This window comes from Herpailurus yagouaroundi, unplaced genomic scaffold (genome assembly GCF_014898765.1).
Source record: "Herpailurus yagouaroundi ecotype Mexico unplaced genomic scaffold, PumYag 28, whole genome shotgun sequence".
NCBI lineage: Eukaryota > Metazoa > Chordata > Mammalia > Carnivora > Felidae > Herpailurus > Herpailurus yagouaroundi.
The window spans coordinates 38,119,256-38,139,792 of record NW_024412376.1 but is presented as its reverse complement, the minus strand read 5'-3'; the positions used below and the strand labels follow the sequence as shown (position 1 = coordinate 38,139,792).

At 39.3% G+C, this 20,537-nt stretch overlaps 1 protein-coding gene across 4 annotated transcripts in view; it reads left to right on the top strand.

Annotated features, from left to right (window-relative positions):
* FHIP1A (FHF complex subunit HOOK interacting protein 1A) overlaps positions 1-20,537 on the top strand; it is a 247,738-nt gene that overhangs the window by 63,275 nt on the left and 163,926 nt on the right. For all 4 annotated transcript variants that reach the window (XM_040472446.1, XM_040472424.1, XM_040472431.1 and 1 more), the window contains exon 2: positions 8,880-9,006. The gene's annotated coding sequence lies outside the window, so the exon portion shown is untranslated. The remainder of the gene's footprint in view (positions 1-8,879; positions 9,007-20,537) is intronic.

The following is a 20,537-nucleotide window of genomic DNA, read 5'->3' as shown; positions in this document are numbered from 1 at the left end:
AACTGTTAGAAAAGTCCTTTTGTGCCATTCCTCAAGTGTATGCTGGTGGAAAAATTGCTGTAATTTGATAGTGAAATGTTGGAAAATGATTTTATTTACTATTTAGAAATAACATAAATGAGCCTTGCTTTTTAAATTCACAGGTTCAAAACATTTAGTTATGCCTCACTAGCTCAATCTTTGCTCATTATGCTTTACATTGATGGAATTAAATGTGACACATTGCAATGTTGGACCAGCCACACAGTTCTAAAATACAGAGTTTGATTGAATTCTGAAAAAAATTACAGGTACCGTTTAATATCAGAAATGGAGATTAGTGAAATTTTGTTTTTTACCCTAAAGTTGGTTCAAGAAAGTATCCCAGTGATAGAAGAGGGAAAGAGCATGAAGAAGACTCAACTGTAAATTGCCATAAAACCAAAAAAGATTCTTAGGCTTTGAGAGAGCAAATAGTTTTTCAAAGCTGTGTTCCCGATGTCTGTAGTGGCCATACTGTGGGTAGTCTTGGGGGTGAGGGGGACAGGCGGTGCACTTTCTAGTACTTGCATCTACTAGTGCTGTTAGTAAACGTGTGCTGAATGGCATTTGGCCCTGAAGCATTGAGTTTTACCTGCTGGGTATCCAAGGACATATGTGGATGAAGGTCAGAGCTTCCTGATGCTTGGAATTGTGTGAGGTTCATGGGTATTGAGAGAGTTGCCCTAATAGAATGCCCATGAATTTTGTAGGAAACCTCTGGAGGCCATCTTCTGATTCTTGTGCTTATCTTGTACAGGGACCATCTACAGTTTTCCTGTGACTTTCAAAGGCATCAATAATTTGTGCTTCAGTGTTGAGAAGATAGTATGAGCATTTTCTGTGAGCTCAAATCACCTGTCACTTGTTTTGACGGTTAAGGGTAGGGAATTGAAAGTTAAACTTGGGTTTCAGCCTCTGCTTTGCCACTGTGATTTTAGTTACATAATCTCTTAAAAAATATTTTTTTAATGTTTGTTTATTTTTGAGAGAGACAGAGATAGAGCACAAGTGGGCGGAGAGTCAAAGAGAGGGGGAGTCACAGAATCTGAAACAGGCTCCAGGCTCTGAGCTGTCAGCACAGAACCCGACACAGGGGGCTCGAACTCCCGAACCGTGAGATCATGGCCTGAGCCAAAGTCGGACACTCAACTGACTGAGCCACCTAGGTGCCCCAGTTACATAATCTCTTTAAACTTCACTTTTGTTGTCTATAAAATAGGTATTCATGAGGCACCTGGCTGGCTCAGTCAGTGGAGTGTGTGACTCTTGATCTCGGGGTCATGAGTTCCAGTCCCACGCTGGGCAGAGACTACTTAAAAAAATGGGTATTCATTCATTTGTTCATTCATTCATTCAGTGAATATTTCTTTGTGTCAGGGCTGTTGGTGCTGGGGAGTGAGCAGTGAGCAAAGCAGCAAAACCCCTGCTTTGGTGGAGCTTATATTCTACAGGGAGAAACGGAATATAAATGAATAGAAATAGAATGTATTTTAGATGGTAACAGTTGCTACCAAGAAAAATAAAACAGGTTTGGGGTAGAATGACATGGCTAGAAGGCGCTTTCTTTCTGTTTTATGTGAGGTAGATGGGGAGGGCTTTGTACTGAGGTGACATGTCAGCAGAGACCTAAATGGAGACAGGAATGATATATGAAGGTATCTGGGGATCTCAGGGAGGAGCAAGTCTGCACAGTCCCTGAGGTGAGAGCAAGCATGGCATGTTTGGGGAGCAGCAAGGAGGAGAGCCAGCCTGCAATGAGTGAAGGCCAGAGCAGCTGTGAGGGCAGTACCCACCTTGTAGGGTTGCTTAGAAAATGGAGTGAGAAAACACATTGAGTATGTACTTTATAATACATGAAGATTGTTTTAAGCATACAAGAAGTGTTCAGTAGTATGAAGCTTATTAACAACATTCATTATCTTATTAAATATCAGTAGAAAAAATCGTATCATTTTTATGTTTAATGTTTATTTAATGTTTATTTTTGGGAGAGTGGCAGGGGGCAGGGACAGAGGGAGATACAGAATCTGAAGCATGTTCCAGGCTCTGAGCTGTCAGCACAGATCCTGAGGCGGGGCTCAAACCCACAAACCGTGAGATCATGACCTGAGCTGAAGTTGGATGCTTAACCGACTGAGCCACCCAGGTGCCCCCAAATCATATCATTTTTATAGAAAAGCCATCTGATAAAATTCAATATCAATTATTGGTCTCAAAGAACTCTATAAAATAGAGTAGGAAAATATTCTTAGCAAAATAAGGTATGTCCATCTCATTCCAAAAGCCATCTTAGACTTAATAGGAAATTTGAGAACATACTATGACTATATTTGCAAATGAATATATTTGCAAATGACAAGAATATACAACTAGAATACCCAAGAGAATCAAGTGAAAAACTAATTATAAAGATAATGTATATGGGTGCCTGGGTGGCTCAGTTAAGTGTCTGACTCTTGATTTTGGCTCAGGTCATGATCTTGTCATTAGTTTGGGCCCCACCTTGGACTCTCTATTGACAGCATGGAGCCTGCTTGGGATTCATTCTCTCTCTCTCTCTCTCTCTCTCTCTCTCTCTCTCTCTCCCTCTCCCTCTCCCTCTCCCTCTCCCTCTCCCTCTCTCCCCCTACCCCGTACCCTCTCTCCCTCTATCTCCCTCTCTCTCTCTCTGCCCCTCCCGTTTGCATGTGGTCTCTCTCTCTCAAAATAAATAAACTTAAAAAAAAAATACACATAATGTATAAATGTGCCTGGATGCCAAGATATTATGTCAACATTTACAACTTTCATATATACCAACGATAACTAATTTGAAGATATATGGAAGAAAAGACCATTAGCGAACAAAAGTATAAAATACCTAAGAATAAACTTAAGAAATATATATGATGTATATGTAGGCAGGCACTTAATGCTGCTGAGGGATGCAAAAGAGATATGAAAAGGCCTGTCATATTCTTGGATAAAAAGATGCCAATTCTCCTTATATTCATTAATATGTGTGTTTGATGATTTTCTAGTGAAAATAACAATAGGATTTTTTTTTTTTTTGTGGGGGATACTAAACAGGCTTATTCTATGTTCGCATGGAAAAATAAACAAGAGATTCAAATATATTATAAGGCTGTGATACTTGAAACATTGGTATTACCAAATACCATATTTAGTGTGTGATAAAGATGGCCTTTCAGATTAATTAGAGAAAGATGCTGTGTTCGATAAGTAGTCGGATGAGCAGGTAGCCATCTGGGATGAATAAGTTATTTAGAGCGGTACCTCAAATGTTAAGCCAAAAGCTATATAAAACAGAAATTAAAAAAATAAGTTCTAGAAGACAGCATGAGGAAGCTATTTTATAACGTTGGACTGCATAGGGCCTAAGTAAGACAGAGAACTGAGAAGCCACCAAAGAGATCGACCAACTTGATCGCATTGCTGCCCCCCACCCCCGAAAAAAAAAAAAAACAAAACTACAAAAATTCTGCATAAGGAAAGTCAGAGAACAAGAAAATTGGGAAAAATGTTTACTTTTTTATATCAAAAAGGGGGACTAATTTCTCTAATAAAGAGATCCTACAAATCCATAAGAAAAAGTCCAGCAACTCAGTAGAAACATGGGCAAAGGATACAAATAGTCTTTAAAAGGAAGGGAAATAACAGTGGCTTCTAAACATGAGAAGATGCTTAATAAGTTTATTAAAAGAGATTTGTATGTGACAACTATGCCAAAGTACCATTTATCTCCATTAAATGGGCAAAGATTTAAAAGGTTTATGATCTACACTATAGAGAGTATGAATGCAAAACAATAGCCTCTTTAGTGGCCAATTTGGCAGAATCTACAATAACAAAGAATCTCATATCCTTTGACTGGGAACTTCAGTTCTAGAAATTTATCCTAGATATGAATATATCCTCTGAGACATACTGTATATACATATGTACTATGAATGTATCTTACATGTATATATATATTACCTGTATGAGAAAGTGATTTATGTACAAGATAATTATTGTAGGAGTGTTTATGTTGGTTAAAGATTGGAAACAACTGAAATATTCATCCATGGCAACTGAATAAATACATTGTTACATCTGTACATTAGAAAACCAGTGCAGTCATAAAAAATACCCATGAATCTCTTTATGTATTGTCTTGGAAAAATTGCCAGTATGTGTTTGAAAAATGCAAGGTATAGGATAGTTTATATAATATGTTTATCTGTGTTAAAGTGTTTTGCTTGTTTATGAATAGATACAGCCTCGGGGGGTATAATTTGAATACGAAGACACCCCCACCCCTTTTAAAAACAATTACACTTGGCACAATGCCTTGCACTTAGCACATATTACATGTTGGTGGTGGTGGCTATTTGCATTATAATTACAGGGTTTATCTCCTGAGTTGATTTTTAACGATTGGGTCTAGAAGAGGAAGCCCATCTTGCTATAAATGTTGCTTAATGAGGGTCATACTCATGTTGTTCATCAAAAATGCTATATATGCTTCCTGAAGTATGTTTCTTTCTTTCTTTCTTTTTTTTTTCTGAAGTATGTTTCTTGGAGGATGTCAGTACAAGCTCTGCAAACCAAAGATGCCAAATAAAATTGGGCAATATTGGATTAAAACTAAGCAGGCTTCTTTCTTGCAGGTTTTTTTAGATCCTTAATACATAAAATGTTCTTTGTGAATGTTCAAGAGAGATATTTAGAATGCAGTGTTTTCCAAATGTATTTGAATGCAGAACTTTAAACAACAATTGCTACTTTTTTTTTCTTTAAACATCTTTTTGAGTAGTTGTCACATTGGGAAATAGTACTTTAATACTTAGATTTTGGCTTTGTTCACCTTTGTTATTCATTTTAATAAATGTGTATTTTTGATATATTTCTAAGATATTTGTCATCTCTTTCTGCCTGCTTTTCCTCCTCTGTGATATGCTACAACTCATTCATTTGTTTCTTGGTTGATACCTTCCCAAAGTCATCCAGATTACACTGGGTTTCTTGGGTAAATAAGAGACTCTATAAACGTAATGCAAAATCTCAGGGATTGATTGAATAGAAATTGAAGATTGAAGCTTCATTTGATTCAGCTTTTCCCAAAGCTTTAGAAGTTTTGCTGTTGGGGGGGGTGGGGCAGAGGAATATAATCAACTTAATGGGTAGATAGTTGAGGAATCGTGAGCGTATAATGTGGAGAAGATGGCATCACTGTGGGTCAGAAGGTAGGGTATCTCCCTCTGTCTTCACCACATACCAGCTGTTTGATCTTGAACAGGTCACTCAGCCTCTTGTGCCTTGTGATTCGTTTTTATTGTCTGTAAAATTCAGGGATTGGGTTTAGGTCCGTGCATTTTAAGGCTGAGTTGTTATTGATGTGCTTAATGGAATCATTGAAGATTGTAGAACCATGTAGAATATATTTTGTTCTATCCTACAGTTTCCACGTGTGGATATAGTCTATCTCAGGTCAGCTCTTTTGGAGGATGAAATTATTCAATAATTAGCTCATAGTCAATTGCATGTATTTGAATGAACTTGTTGAACTTTTTGAGACTTCTGTTTTGATTGATTGATTTAATTACCCTCCAGGAAAGCACTTGATTATAGCACAGGTCAATTAATATAGTGCTGCGGATAAATCCACACCTCCTGTGTAAACCCCCTGAATCTGTTGTACTGATTATAGGGAGAAGTCCATGATGTGGGTATTAATTATCCTCCCTGCCCCCCACCCCCGCCCCGTGTTCACTTGGTGGTTTCGCTGTGCTTTTTGTGTGCTTCTGCCTGCTAACAGATTTCTGAACTCAGCACAGCAGAGGTCTAAATTCACTGAATTTATGCCATCAGGAAATGAGGTTTAAATTTTGTTTCTCAGTTGAAATTAGGGATGTAACCTAGCTGTTACACAGAAGAGTGTGAGCCTGAATATGATTTTATTATGTGGAGGTAGAATGTTTTGTTAGGAGAGTACTTGCCTGAGCACAGATCTGAGTGTGACTGAACAGTTAACTGCTAACTCCCTACCCACCCCGCCCCCCCATTTTAAGCAGGAGAAATATTTTGTTTTTAAATGAGATGACAACCAAGAGAATTACCAAGACCCAGTGAATTTTTTTGAGAGTCCTTTCAATTTACTTGAGTTCTTTTTAACCTTGCTTCGATGTCATTCTGTGCATTACTGTCAAAGGACTCTGCTTCCTTTGAAGTTCCAAAGTGTTGCTGCTGGCGGAATCATGATGGTAAAATAGAAATGGTTCTCAGTAAAGCCCTTAGTGATAGATACACGATGCCTTTTTACCTAAGTAAAAGCGTATGTGTGTGTCTAAAAATTTAGAGTGTAAGGGGAGGATATGTGATATATGATAATGGACACTAAGATGGGAGAAGTATTTCTCATGAATTAGAGATGCCCTTTCATAATTCAAGAGTCACAGAATGAAGAAAGGCTCGAAATCACCTGAAAAGCATCTGGAAGCGATCTGTAATTCTTAAGAGGCACTAGGAGAGCCTGTATCTCTCCAGTGCATGATGATGAAACTGTTCATGTGGGATTATGGAAAAAGTAGCATTCTGTTCTCTTGTAAAACCTCTTGCGATGAAATGCCTGTAGATTTGATTATGAATTACACTGCGCTGTCCCAGATGCTTAATAAATGATTAATTCATTAGAGTGAAGAAGGCAGATTTGAAGGTACTGAAGATATTTTGGTGTTTTTAAACAACAAAAATTCAACGGAATAAATTTGGTGATCAAACTGGCCTTGTTTAACTGATTTATGAATTGGGCAACCTCCCGTCTAGCGACAGAAAGGAGCTTTATAGAGCTGTAGAAGAGGAAAGGTTTTTAAAGGCAGGAGGGTGGGGGCAGAAAATGGAAATTATTAGCAAAGAATACATTGTTTCAGACAAGGTTGTCACCCTAAGGGAGATGGGAGGGGGTGTATTCGGTAGATTATCTCGCTAATGCTGTTCAGCTAATTCCATGTTGGTTGTGGTTAAAGGTTACATTCCTGGGGGGGATGGTGAGGGGGTTGGAAAAGCAGGTTAGGTATTAAGTCTTGGTTTGCTGAGGTGGGGTTTAGCACAAGTGCCTCCATTTGGGGCCTTCAGTCTCCTTTTTAATGATAAGAATTTATTTGGGTGTAAAATGTTACCTTTTATTTTCTGTGCCTCATACTCACTCTTCTTGTGCCTGGTCAGTATCACTACTGTGCCCAGTTTTGAAGATTTAGGTTGCACTGAGGTCTCCCTCCCCCCTCCCCATTTTTTCGCTTTTGTGAAACTTTTGTTACAAGAAAAGGTATTACGTTCCAAACACATACACAAAACCTCTGACAGTGACTTCTAGGAAGCCATCTTTTAATATATTGGACTGTTGCAGGAAAATTATTGCATTAACGAGTGGCTCATCCTTGTTACACACAGATTTTAAAGACGTATTTGTTGTACTAGACTCTTGAATTGTTCCCCTTAACCTGGGTTGGGGAAATATTTTACCCAATACTTATAACTATATCAGAACATATTGCATCTTATTTCTTGCTTTTGCAAAAGTAGTTGTGATCATATGTAATTACAACATTGCACTGTGCTTTTTCTTCATATGGTAAATGGCATTTTCCATTTTGTTATAAACTCAAAGTTTTTTGATGGCTGACAAAAATGACGGTTAAGTAAATTATGTTGTGTCAAATTTACTTAATTCTTCCCCAGTTATTGGGCATTTAAATGGTTTTTGTGCTTTACAGTTAAGTGTTTGTATGTGTGTGTGTATATATATATATATAATTTAATTTTATTTTAATTCGAGTAGAGTCAACAGGCAGTGTAATAGTTTTAGGTGTACAATATAGTGATTCAACACTTCTGTACACACCCAGTGCTCATCACCACAAGTGCACTCCTTAATCCCCATCACCTATTTAACCCATCCCCTCACTCATCTCTCTGGTAACCATCAGTTTGTTCTCTGTAGTTAAGGGCCAAATTTAAGTGTAGCATTTATTGTTTTCTTATAAGATGTTCTTACCTGGACATTTGTCTAGCTTCCACCTATTTTGATCTTGAACAGTGACTTCTTGTGGTTTTGTTTAGCATTTGCATTAGCTTCTGCCTTTTGTACTCTGTGTTTGGAGTTAGTGTTTTTGCTGTGCTCTCCAGGACACTTCTAGGTGTTCTTTGTATTTCTCTCAGGTAGGATAATTTCCCAACATTCTTCAGACTCCTGTATTTCTGGCTGTACAGTAGGGATTAAGCCATCCATTTGTGTTGTGAAACTTATCTTCCCAGTTAGGCCTGGTGATAGGAGATGTGTGTCTAAGACCAAAGTAAATCTTGCTCATGGGCTGGCAAAAAAGCTGGAACTTTCAACTGTCAAAGTCAGGGTAGGTCAGAGGTACCAGGGAATATTTTGGGAGTATTCCACACTTTTAAAAAGTTGATTGTGAAAGTTGTTTGTGGCCCTGCCTTGACTATTTTGTATTGTATTGTCATTATCTTAATACAATGCTGCTGATGCAGGGGTATGGATTTATTTAGTTTCATGTTTTTTTTTTTTCTTCTATTCTGAAAGAAGTGTGTAGTTGTCTAACATCTCTTAGACATTGGAGGAATCCTCTACTTTCTGCTACCCAGAGGGAGTCTTTCATTTTTGGCGAGCATTCAGGTGTTTAGGTAAAAATTTACTTTTTGCTTATAATTTTCTTTTTGATAAAGAGAGGTGCGATCTGAGGAGAACCCTCTCAGTGTACCACAAATGATGGGGAAAGGGAGGGGAGAAAGACTAGAGAGTCTTAGACTGGGTTTTAGCAGTTTATTAATGATCGTGGGATATTTTTTATTCCTTTCTATAGATTTCGGAAGTCTTCTTCTGGGAGTTTCCAACAGTGCCAAGTGTTGGAGAAATCTTTTCTGCCCCTCTGATAGCGTGAATTGAGCAAATACAGCCCAGCACTACGCTACCAAAGACAGCAATCTCAGGTAACATCTTCTCATTACTATTAGTATGAGTTCAGTACTGTTCTGTAACAGGCTTAAAAAAAAACCTACTTGAACTTACACATCCAAGTGAACATTATCTTGTTCACAACAGTTTGAGAGGCTGTCCTATACTCAAAACATTTACATAAACGTAAAAAACCAATTTATTTATGTGTTTTTTGGATCTACATCTCTATCCTCTAGTAGCATTCTTTTTTTTTTTTTTTTTTAATTTTTAAACGTTTATTCATTTTTTTGAGAGGCAGAGACAGAGCGCAAGTGGGGTAGGTGCAGAGAGGGAGACAGACGCAGAACCTGAAGCAGGCTCCAGGCTCTGAGCTGTCAGCACGGAGCCTGAACCCCACATGGGGCTCGAACCTGCAAGATCATGACCTGAACTTTGGTAGCTTAACTTACTGAGCCACCCAGGCGCCCCTCTCCAGTAGCACTCGTAAGCATCATATTTTCTGTGGTGGCACATCTCAACCCTGTGGGGGTGTATTTGGGAAGTAGTCTAAACTTTAGAGCTAGGGTGATGAATCTGTGGGGCTCTACTTTTGATCAAAAACCACAAGGTACAGTAACATAATGAAAACAGTTTTCCTTTTTGTAATTTGTGTGTTTGAAGGCTTATACACTGTATTAAAAGTTAATTCTAAGAAGAGGTGACTCTAAGTTTCAAACAATGGTAGTATTGTTAAACAATAGGGCTTATAGTTTGCAGAGAAGCATGTGCTATCTATTTGACTATGTATATGTTGGTATTCTTTCTTATTAAAATCAATCAGTCTGCATTTTAGAAAGGGTTCCTGTATTAATGAGGTTAAATAAGATGGGATTTAAACTTCAGGTATACCTCTACGCCTTGTAATTTGCATCTTACTGGTGGTGTGTTTTGCATTGTTTTTCCAAGTGTTATTAGGGTGCTTGTTAAAAATGCACATTAAAAATTCAAATTATTAGGCCCCAATCTAGGGTGTCACAATCAGAATGGTGTGGGGAGGGGTTTGGGAATCTGCATTTGTCAAGTAAATACCATCGAAGATTGACATCCCCAATGTTGTAAAAGCATACCTCTATCTAATCTTTGTATTTTTTTTTTAATGTGAAGCTGTTGTTGCATAGTTATTTCCTTGATATTTGCTTTGAATATAACAGCACAGGACTACATTCTCAAGTAGCTTATCATTAGATCAAATGGAGGGTGTAATTGAATAAAACTGTACTTTGAACTTTATGTCTAAATTCAAAGTGGATGTATTTTTTCCTTAGGTGCAAATCATAAATCTATTTTTGACATCCAGATGCCAAATGCTAAATTTTATGAAATATCTGCTCTTCATATTTGCTAATAAGTTGTACCTCAGATATCTTCTTCAAGTGTGGCTGGGAAAGAGGAATGGGGAGGCACTGGAGGCCCCTGGAGTCTATGCTACACTCATTTACCATCCAGCCCAGTGTTTTCCAGTAAATACAGTGAGGAAAGTTTTGCTGTGCAATTTATGATTCAAACAGAAAAAAGACTTGGGGCGCCTGGATGCCTCCCGTGTCCGAGCATCCAACTCTTGGTTTTGGCTCAGGTCATCATCTCACAGTTTGTGGGATTGAGCCCCATGGGGGGCTTCATGCTGGCAACATGGAGCCTGCTTGGGATTCTTTGTCTCCCACTCTCTCTGCCCTTTCCTGCTCTCGTTCTCTTAAAATAAATAAACTTAAAAAAAAAAAGGAAAAATTTATAGTGTCCTGAAATTTTGTGAAGCTCTTTGAACCCCCCCAATGAAAGGGAGTATTAACATGGAATGAAACAGTAGCCTTTGTTACGATGTTATTTTCATTACCATGTACATTCTTTAGTAATCGTTCCTATAAATTTACTATTTTTAGGTAGTGTAAGCCTTGCGTATAAAGTGTGTTAGTTTTTAGATATTTTCAAGTTTACAGATTATACCTTTACTTTAAAAGATATGTGCAATATTATAGCATTCTGTGCATGTTAATATTGAGAGATAAATGTAAAATAAAAATGTGACTGTAGATTTCTAAGTGAAGGCTATTATCTTGAGATGCTTGTTTCCTTTTTTTAAATATATAGTTTTTTATGTTTATTTTTGAGAGAGAAGGACAGCACAAGCGGGGGAGGGACAGAGAGAGAGGGAGACACAGAATCTGAAACAGGCTCCAAGCTCTGCGCTCAGAGCCTGATGTGGGGCTCAAACCCATGAACCGTGAGATCATGACCTGAACTGAAGTCAGACACCCAACCGACTGAGCCACCCAGGCCCAGAATTTCCTTACTTTTTAAGGCTAAATCATATTCTACTACGTTTTTGTGTTATCCATTCATCAACTGATGGACTTTTGGGTTGCTTCAGCTTTTTTGGCTGTCATGAATACTGCTGCTATGTATGTGGTGTATAAATATGTTTGTGTCCCTGTGTTCAGTTATTTTATTATATATATATATATATATATAATATATTCTAGTATATATCTAGAAGTGGAATTGCTAGTTCAAATGGTAATTCCATTTTTGATTTTATGAAGCACTGTTTTCCTTAGCAGCTACATCACTTTACAGTCCCACCAATGGTACCCAAGAGCTCTCTACATCCTCACTGACACTGGTTATTGATTTTTTGTTTTGTTTTCTTTTGTTTTATTTTTATTTTTATTATTTTAAAAATTTACCTCCAAGTTAGTTAGCATATAGTACAACAATGATTTCAGGAGTAGATTCCTTAATGCCCCTTACCCATTTAGCCCATTACCCCCTCCCACAACCCCTCTAGTAACCCTCTGTGTGTTCTCCATATTTAAGAATCTCTTATGTTTTGTCCCCCTCCCTGTTTTTATATTATTTTTGCTTCCCTTCCCTTGTGTTCATCTGTTCTGTGTCTTAAAGTCCTCATATGAGTGAAGTCCTATGATATTTGTCTTTCTCTGACTAATTTCGCTTAGCATAATACCCTCTAGTTCCATCCACATAGTTGCAAATGGCAAGATTTCATTCTTTTTGATAGCTGAGTAATACACCATTGTATTTATATATATACCACATCCTCTTTATCCATTCATCTGTGATGGACATTTGAGCTCTTTCCATACTTTGGCTATTGGTGATAGTGCTACTATAAACATTGGGATGCATGTGCCCCTTCGAAACAGCATACATTTTTCCCTTGGATAAATACCTAGTAGTGCAATTGCTGGGTCATGAGGTAGTTAGTTCTATTTTTAATTTTTTGAGGAACCTCCATACTGTTTTCCAGAGTGGCTGCACCAGTTTGCATTCCCACCAGCAATGCAAGAGATCCTCTTTCTCCCCATCCTCGCCAACATCTGTTATGTTTGTTTGTTTTTAACGTTTATTTATTTTTTTGAGACAGAGAGACAGAGTATGAACGGGGGAGGGTCAGAGAGAGGGAGACACAGAATCAGAAACAGGCTCCAGGCTCTGAGCCATCAGCCCAGAGCCCGACGCGGGGCTCGAACTCACGGACCGCGAGATTGTGACCTGAGCTGAAGTCAGCCGCTCAACCGACTGAGCCACCCAGGTGCCCCTGTTATGTTTGTTTTCTAATAGCAGACTTTCCGATGGATGTGAGTTGGTATTTTGTAGTTTTGATATGCCTTTCCCAAATGATTAGTGATGGTGAACACCTTTTCATATGCTTGTTGGCCCTATGTGTACCTTTTTTTTTGAGAAATGTTTAGTCAAGTCCTTTGTCCATTTTTTTAAAAAAAATTTAATGTGTATTTTTGAGAGAGAGAGAGAGAGAGAGAGAGAGAGAGAGAGAGAGCAAGCACTTAAGCTGGGGAGGGGCAGAGAGAGAGAGAGGGAGACACAGAATCCGAAGCAGGCTCCAGGCTCTGAGCTGCCAGCACAGAGCCTGACGTGGGGCTCAAACCCACGAACTGTGAGATCATGACCTGAGCAGAAATCAGACACTTAACTAACTGAAACCCCAGGCACCCCTTGTCCTTTGTCCATTCTTTAATTGGGTCATTTGTCTTTTAGTTTTGAGTTGTATTTTTTTAATATATACTATATTCTGATATTAATCCTTTATCAGAAATATGAAAAAAAAAGAAATATGACTTGCACATATTTTCTCCCATTCTGTGGGTTGCCTTTTCACTCTGTATATTGTGTCCTTTGATGCACCAAAGTTTTAAATTTTGATATAGTTCAGTATATCTGTTTTCCCTTTTGTTGCCTGTGCAAATCAAGGTCATGAAGCTTTCCCCCTGTCTTTTCTTCTAAGAGTTGTTTAGTTTTTATTTTAGGTCTTTGATCCATTTTGAGGTAATTTTTGTATATGGTGTAAAGTAAGGGTCCAACTTCATTGTTTTGTGTATGGGTATCTGGTTTTCCCAACACTGTTGAAGTGAAGTTTGTATTTTTAAAAACAGTTTAGGATAAGGAAAAGAAAAGCAGAAAATCATAAATGGCTATGTTGTATCTATGTAGGAATAACCAGAACTCCTCTGTTTGTAATTAAGAAGATATGTCAGACTATTTCAGAAACAAAACAAAAAGAAAAAAAAGACTATTTCAGAAACGATTTTATAAATATGAAGCCCACTTTATTTTTTTATTTTTTTTATTTTTATTTTTTTTAATTTTTGGGACAGAGAGAGACAGAGCATGAACGGGGGAGGGGCAGAGAGAGAGGGAGACACAGAATCGGAAACAGGCTCCAGGCTCCGAGCCGTCAGCCCAGAGCCCGACGCGGGGCTCGAACTCCTGGACCGCGAGATCGTGACCTGGCTGAAGTCGGACGCTTAACCGACTGCGCCACCCAGGCGCCCCATGAAGCCCACTTTAGACTAAGGTTTAATAAATGTAGGTTAGTGTAAAGCCTGTGTTTAAGTTTTATGTTTGTTAATTGGTGGGCAGTGACTTCTTGTATTTGGGTGATTATGGTAAACTCTGTTTTGTTTTTTAGGTATGGGTGTGTGTATGTATGAGACCTGATACAGGGCTTTTCTCAGTTAACTCTGGCCAATGAAGGATCTTGTCGTTTTATGGAGCTTTAGTTTCAAGATCGTAACAGAATCAACATTTTTGTGGTAGAGAATAGCCAGTAATGAATCCTGGGAAAAACCTGTAGCCAGCTCAAACATTCACCTGTCTGTGTAGCAGAAGTTATTTGGAACCTGTTTTTGCCTCTTAGCTGTAAAAAGCAGTGTGTGTGTGTCAACAGAATATTTACACTGGTTTTGGAAAGGTCAGACATCAGATATTGTACCCTTAGAAGTCAGGTTATTTTTGGGAGGGGAGGAGGGTACTGGGCACCGAGTGGGAAGAATATAGTAGCAAATATATGTAACTGAGAGGAAAGCCTGGGCAGAAGATAGAGGGAACAGTTCAGGTGGGTGTAGGAGCGGCATGGATAATGAAAGGATTACATACTTAGGCGCATTACTTTCTTCAGAGGAAATGGTAGCAGATAATAAAGGTAGCACAGTAAGTACTACAGATGAAAAGTGGGTTTGAAAGGAGTTGGAGACAATATGATATAAAATGTGTATGATAGTCTTGGGGAGATGCTGTCAGTGGAATTCATCTGTTAGGGATTTTGTTCTCAGAACAGTGAGACAAATAGCAGGTAGACAGAGGCAATTACAGATATTCTGAGCTGTTGAGGGAATTACATATTTGAATGTAGTGTTTCAGGGTTAAGACTTGTCTACACGAGAGAAGAGCCACAGTGATAGCAGCACTAGAATGCTGTCTTTCGGACGTAAATCCGGGATGTCTGAGTCATGCAGAATTGGGGTGGTGAGTGACTTCCATGGCTTTGTGTGGAACCAGTGGGAAACCACTGTCAAAAGTGGTTTTGCATAAAAAATCTAGCCTCAAAACTGGACTAGATTTTTCTGAGTAAATGATGCTGAGGGAGCATAAGGCAAGCTGATAGGTAGCAAACGCCAACCCCCCAGGGGGGGTATGTGTGATGTTATTCCTCTGACACTCCTGGCTGTGCAAGAACACAAGAAAGGAGAAAACAAATGGTTAACTGATAGAGATCACAGTCATGCAGGACATGAGTCTCCATCAGTTTACGAATATCGTAGTAAATTACAAGAAAAATGCAATCTTGTTAATAGCCTAATCTCCAGAAACCTATAGGCTCAGTTTCCTGGAGCCCCAACATCACCCTCCCCTTCATAGTGATGTGGGGAACAAAGGCAAGAAGGAAATGGCAGGTAAAATTAAATTTCTTTATAACCTGCAGCCCACTGACAAATACTTAAGGCAAATACAGAGTGTGGATAACATTTCTCCAGGAACCTCTTCTGTCATCATGTTAATGTCTTGCTAGAGGGAAAATAACCTTAGCTTGAGAATAGCAAGGGCTCAGGTATCTTAGGAGTCTTCTTTCACTTATGAAAGTCCTTTTAGAGGCCTCCCTTTTTGCCTTTACCTCCCCCAATTCCATAGTATATAATCAGTTACTCTTCACAACCCCAGTGCAGCTCTTTCTGCCTACGGGTCCTGTTCATGCTTTAATAAAATCACCTTTTGGCACCAAAGAATTCTTTCTTGGCTGTCAGCTCTGGACCCCCACCACTCCAAAACCCCATCAAATAACATAAAGAGATACCTAAAATGACTTTGTACAGTCAAATAATCAAACCAGCTACCTAGTGCTTTCATTCTGAAATTTGTTCATTCTGCATGTATCTTTTCATAATTTATAGACTTTAAAATCACGAGCTATCTTTAAATTGTTTTGTGAAATCTGTCCTTTTATGTATTCAGTTATTTTTATTTCTTCATAGGTTCACGACCCTTGTAATTTCATTCTAGCTTAGTTTGGATCTTTTCCAGCTCTGTATGTTTCTTCCAGTTTACCAGAACGGCTTAGAATAAATGTATGTAATTTATGTTTGGTCATGTTTTCTATTTATTTTCAACAACGTTCCTGAAACGCATTGGCTTTTCTTGGTCTTTAAGGGTATAAGGCTGCCCTGAATCGGTGTACAGAGAAAAGTCTCTAAATGGCTCTAGTGCAGACCAGAGGTTGTCAAAGTGTGGTCCCCAGATGAACAGCATCAGCTTCACCTGGACGCTTGTTAGAAATGTAAATTCTTGGGGAGCCTGAGTGGCTCAGTTGGTTAAGTGTCCGACTTCGGCTCAAGTCATGATCTTGTGGTTCATGAATTCGAGCCCTGTTTCGGGCTCTGTGCTGATAGCTCAGAGCCCGGAACCTGCTTCGGATTCTGTGTCTCCCTCTCTCTCTGCCCCTCCCCTGTTTGCTCGCATGTGTGCGCACTCTCTCTCTCTCTCAAAAATAAATATTAAAAAAATTAAAAAGAAATGTGAATTCTTAGGTTGAATCAGAAACTCTGAGGGTAGAGCTCAGGTAGTTATGTTTAACAAGACCTCAGATGATCCTGATGCATATTACAGTTTGAGAATTGCTTCAGTCATTCTCATTAGCTATGTGCTATTGTCCAAGTCATACGTATTCGTTAAAATTTTTTTTTTAAATGTTTATTTATTTTTAAGAGAGAGAGTGCAAGTGGGGGAGGGGCAGAGAGAGAGAGAGAGAGAGAGGGAGACACAGAATCCGAAGCAGGCTCCAGGCTCTGAGCCATCAGCACTGAGCCTGATGTGGGGCTCATACCCATGAATGGTGAGATCATGACCTGAGCCAAAGCCAGATGCTTAACCGACTAAGCCACCCAGGTGCCCCGTCATTCATATTCTTTAGCTCTTGGTTTCCTGATCAGATAAAGCAAGGGTTCTCAAATATTAGTGTGCATACAAATTATCTAGTGAGCTTATTTAAAAAATTTTAAAAAGCAGTAAATTTTTTCTAACCTCATACCCTGAGATTCTGATTCAGTAGGTCTTGGATGACTCCGCTGTCTACTTTTCAGCAAATTTTCATATTTATGATCTGAACCAGTGGATGTCTCTGAGTTTCCTTCAAGTTATAAAGTAATGGGATTTAAAATGGCTTTTTTGGGAGGTTCAGTAACTGAAGCTTGGGGGCCGGAACTTTATTTGCAAAGTGCAGTTTGGATTATTTTTCACTGAAACCAATATGTTCTGATTTTGAAAAATCAGAATCTTACCTTGAAAAATCTTGTTCTTTCTTGACTACTTAGATTATTGTAGGAGATTTTTCTGATGCTAATCCTCATTGGTAAGGCAGTCTGCTCATTTAAAAGAGCTTTCTGACTCTTGTAAACTTGGAGATTTCATTATGTGGTTCTTTAGGTAATTTATAAAAATAAACACTGGCTCTTAGGGAATACTGCCTTTTACTGAGGTCTTTTTGTCCTTACCCTTTATTTATAATCTCTGAGATTGTTCCCTCTGTGTGATGTTTCCCTCATCTGACTTTTGAAGGAATTGAGATCAAGCCTCCCTGATATGTGCCACTTTGGCATGTGGATTACTTTGAGCTGAATTAGAGGCCCAAAAGACTCAGAGATTTCCCCTCCCTCTTAGGGGCCTAAAATAATTTATATAGGGGGCTTGGTCCAGGAAGAGAACTGTCACCAGAGATAACTATAAGGACTATGGTCTAAGTGTGGTAAGCTTGGGGGAAGCTTGGCAAGGCCTGGAAACCAGGTTCCTTTCTGTATCTCATTGTCTTTGAATGGCATGGAAAACATTTGTTTTCCAAACATTAGCTCTTCCCACCTTTTGTAAATTGTCTTTCTCCCCTTTGAAGTCTCACACCCCTACCCCCTTCTCCTTAGCTCAGGATGGCATATAAGCCTCAACTGCCCAACTGCCTGTGGGTCACATTTTTGGGGACTCCTGAATGTATGTAATGAAATCTGTTTTTCTACTGTTAATCTGTCTTTTGTCAATTTAATTAATAGACAGCCAAAAGAACCTAGAAAGGTAGAAGAAAATTTGCTGCTCCCCTCCCATGCCATTCATATTTTTGTTTCTTTAATTTTTATGAGACAATCTTATTAGAAATATTTTTTGTGAGTCTCCCTCTTAGTGGCTGCTCCTTCTCAGTCTTTTTTTTCCTTTATCCCTTGAATGTCAGGGTTCCCCAGGAGCTTCTTTCCTCCACATCTCACCTACGTGCTCTCCCCTCAGGGCCCGCTTCTGCATGTCTGCCAGGCCTTGCTCAAATGACCCCTTAATACCACCCTTTCTAAAGTAGCACCTGACTCTCAGAACTCCCCTCTGAGCTTTAGTTCATATAATCAGCTGCCTACTGGATATCCCACAGGCAGATCCAGTTAAAATATCCAAAACAGAACTCTTCTTTCTACTCCCCTGAAATCTCTCATGTTCCTTGTCTTGGTGAATGGCATCACCATCACCCTTTATGTAGCTGACATTTATCCAGCATTCCCTATGTGCCAGGGACTGTTCTAAGGACTTTCAGGTAAGTCTCACACAATTTTTTGAGGTAGATTCTATTGTTATTCCTATCATACAGATGTGGATACCCGAGTATGTGGCTTAAGTAATTTCCCCAAGTCACAGCTGTTAATTGGTGGAAACGGAATCCCAGAGTTTGTAGTCTTAATCATTGTGCTCTGCTACCTTCCTCTCTCGGAAGCCTAGCCAGATGTCTAGGATTACCCTTTACTTCACCCTCTTACCCTCTGCATGTCTGCTCAGTCCTCTTGAGCACACCTACTAAATTTCAGAAGCACAATCTACTTCTCTGTCTCTGTCTCTCTTTTTTTAAGTTTATTTATTTTGAGAGAGAGAGAGAGAGAGAGAGAGAGAGAGAGAGAGAGAACGAAAGAGAACGAACTTGTGCATGAACAGAGGAGGGGCAGACAGAGAGGGAGAGAAAGAATCCCAAGCAGGCTCACACTGTTATCATGGAGCTGGATGTCGAGCTTGAACTCATGAACCCTGAGATCGTGACCTGAGCCAAAATCAAGAGTCAGACGCTTAACCAACTGAGCCACCCAGGCGTCCCTCTCTGCTTTCTATTGTAAGTATTCTAATCTAGGCCTGCATCATCTCTCGCCCCTGCTATTATAACCTGTGTCCTCTTTCCATCCATTTCTTTATATTATGGCCAGTGTGTTATTCTTCCTTGTAGTAAATCTGATTATGACACTTTTCTGTACTCACCAGCCTAACCTTTCCATGATCAGATAGCTAGTATTGGGTGAATCCTCGATTATTCCACTTCTCTGTTGGGCAAGCCCCAGGAGTTCTGAGGAAAGAATGTTTCAGGCATTTGAAGAATCTCACCCTAAGGCAGAAAGCTGGAAGGGTGCAGGTACCTGCACCTTGGTGGTACCTGACGTTTTGAGAGTTTCAAAATAAAAAGATAATTGATATCTTTGTTTTTGCCTCTTTGGGTCCTTAATTTGTATTTAGAGAAATAAAAGAACAAAAAAGTCAGAGTCAGGTCTGGTGCAGAGAAGGGTCGGTATCTGTCCTTTTGGAAGTTCTCTGGAAGAGTGCTGTCCCCACTCCCACTCCAGTTCTGTGCTCTGGCAAAGCATACTGTTTGCATTCCCTACAATATGTCACGGTCCCTCTTTTCCTCTGGGTCTTTTCATATGCTCTTCCCTGCACCTAGAATACTCCTCCCTCACTGTCTCTTCGTCTGGCTAACACTACCATTTCTGTTTTCAGGTCTCAACTTAAATTTCAGATCACCTGGAAAACCACCTCTGATCCCATTTACCTTTCAACAGTTTGGGTTAAATCCTTTTTCTTACCTGCTGCCATAGCATACCATTCTTTCCATACCATCTGATTTATAAAAAAAGTTTTTTTTATTTTGAGAGAGGGAGAGTGAATTGGGGGGGGGGGTTTGCAGAGAGAGGGGGAAGGAGAAACACAAGCAGGCTTCATGCCCAGCTCAGAGCCTGACATGGGGCTTGATCCCACAACCATGAGATCATGACCTGAGCTGAAATCAAGTGTCAGAAGCTTAACTGACTGAGCCACCCAGGTGCCCATATAAAACTGTTTCTTAATTGTTCAGTTTTTCTTTTAGACTGTAAGCTACATTATTGCTGTGTTTCCATTGCCCAGAGTAGCTATTGATTGTATGGAAGAGTAAATGAGTATTTAAATGAACTAATTAATTCCTGCCAATTCCAGCTGCTTCGTACCTTTTTACAAATAACTCTGTAAGTTGATATATCAGTTAGGGTTAGGTTCACCCATAAGTAACTACCAGAACCAATGGCTCAAACAAACTAGGGGATTATTTTTCTTCCACATAAAACAAGTCTGGCACTAGGCTATCCAGGCTTAGTGTGGTGGTTTCTTGATTATCAGGGACCTAGGTCCTTCCATCTTTCAGCTTTACTATCTTGGTGTGATCCTTGCCCCATGTTCCCATCTCAAGATGGACGTAAGAAGTCTAGCCCAAGTGTAGGTCCTCATTCTAGGAACGAAGGGAAAGTCAAAATGCAAAAGGGACTTGCCAGCAGTCTGCCTCTTGCCTCCACCCTTTTTAGGGGCTTTCCTGAAAGGCCTTCATGGATTGCCTTCATGGATTTCCCCTTATACTCATTGGTCGGACGGTATCATAGTATCACCTCTGGCTATAGGGAGGCCA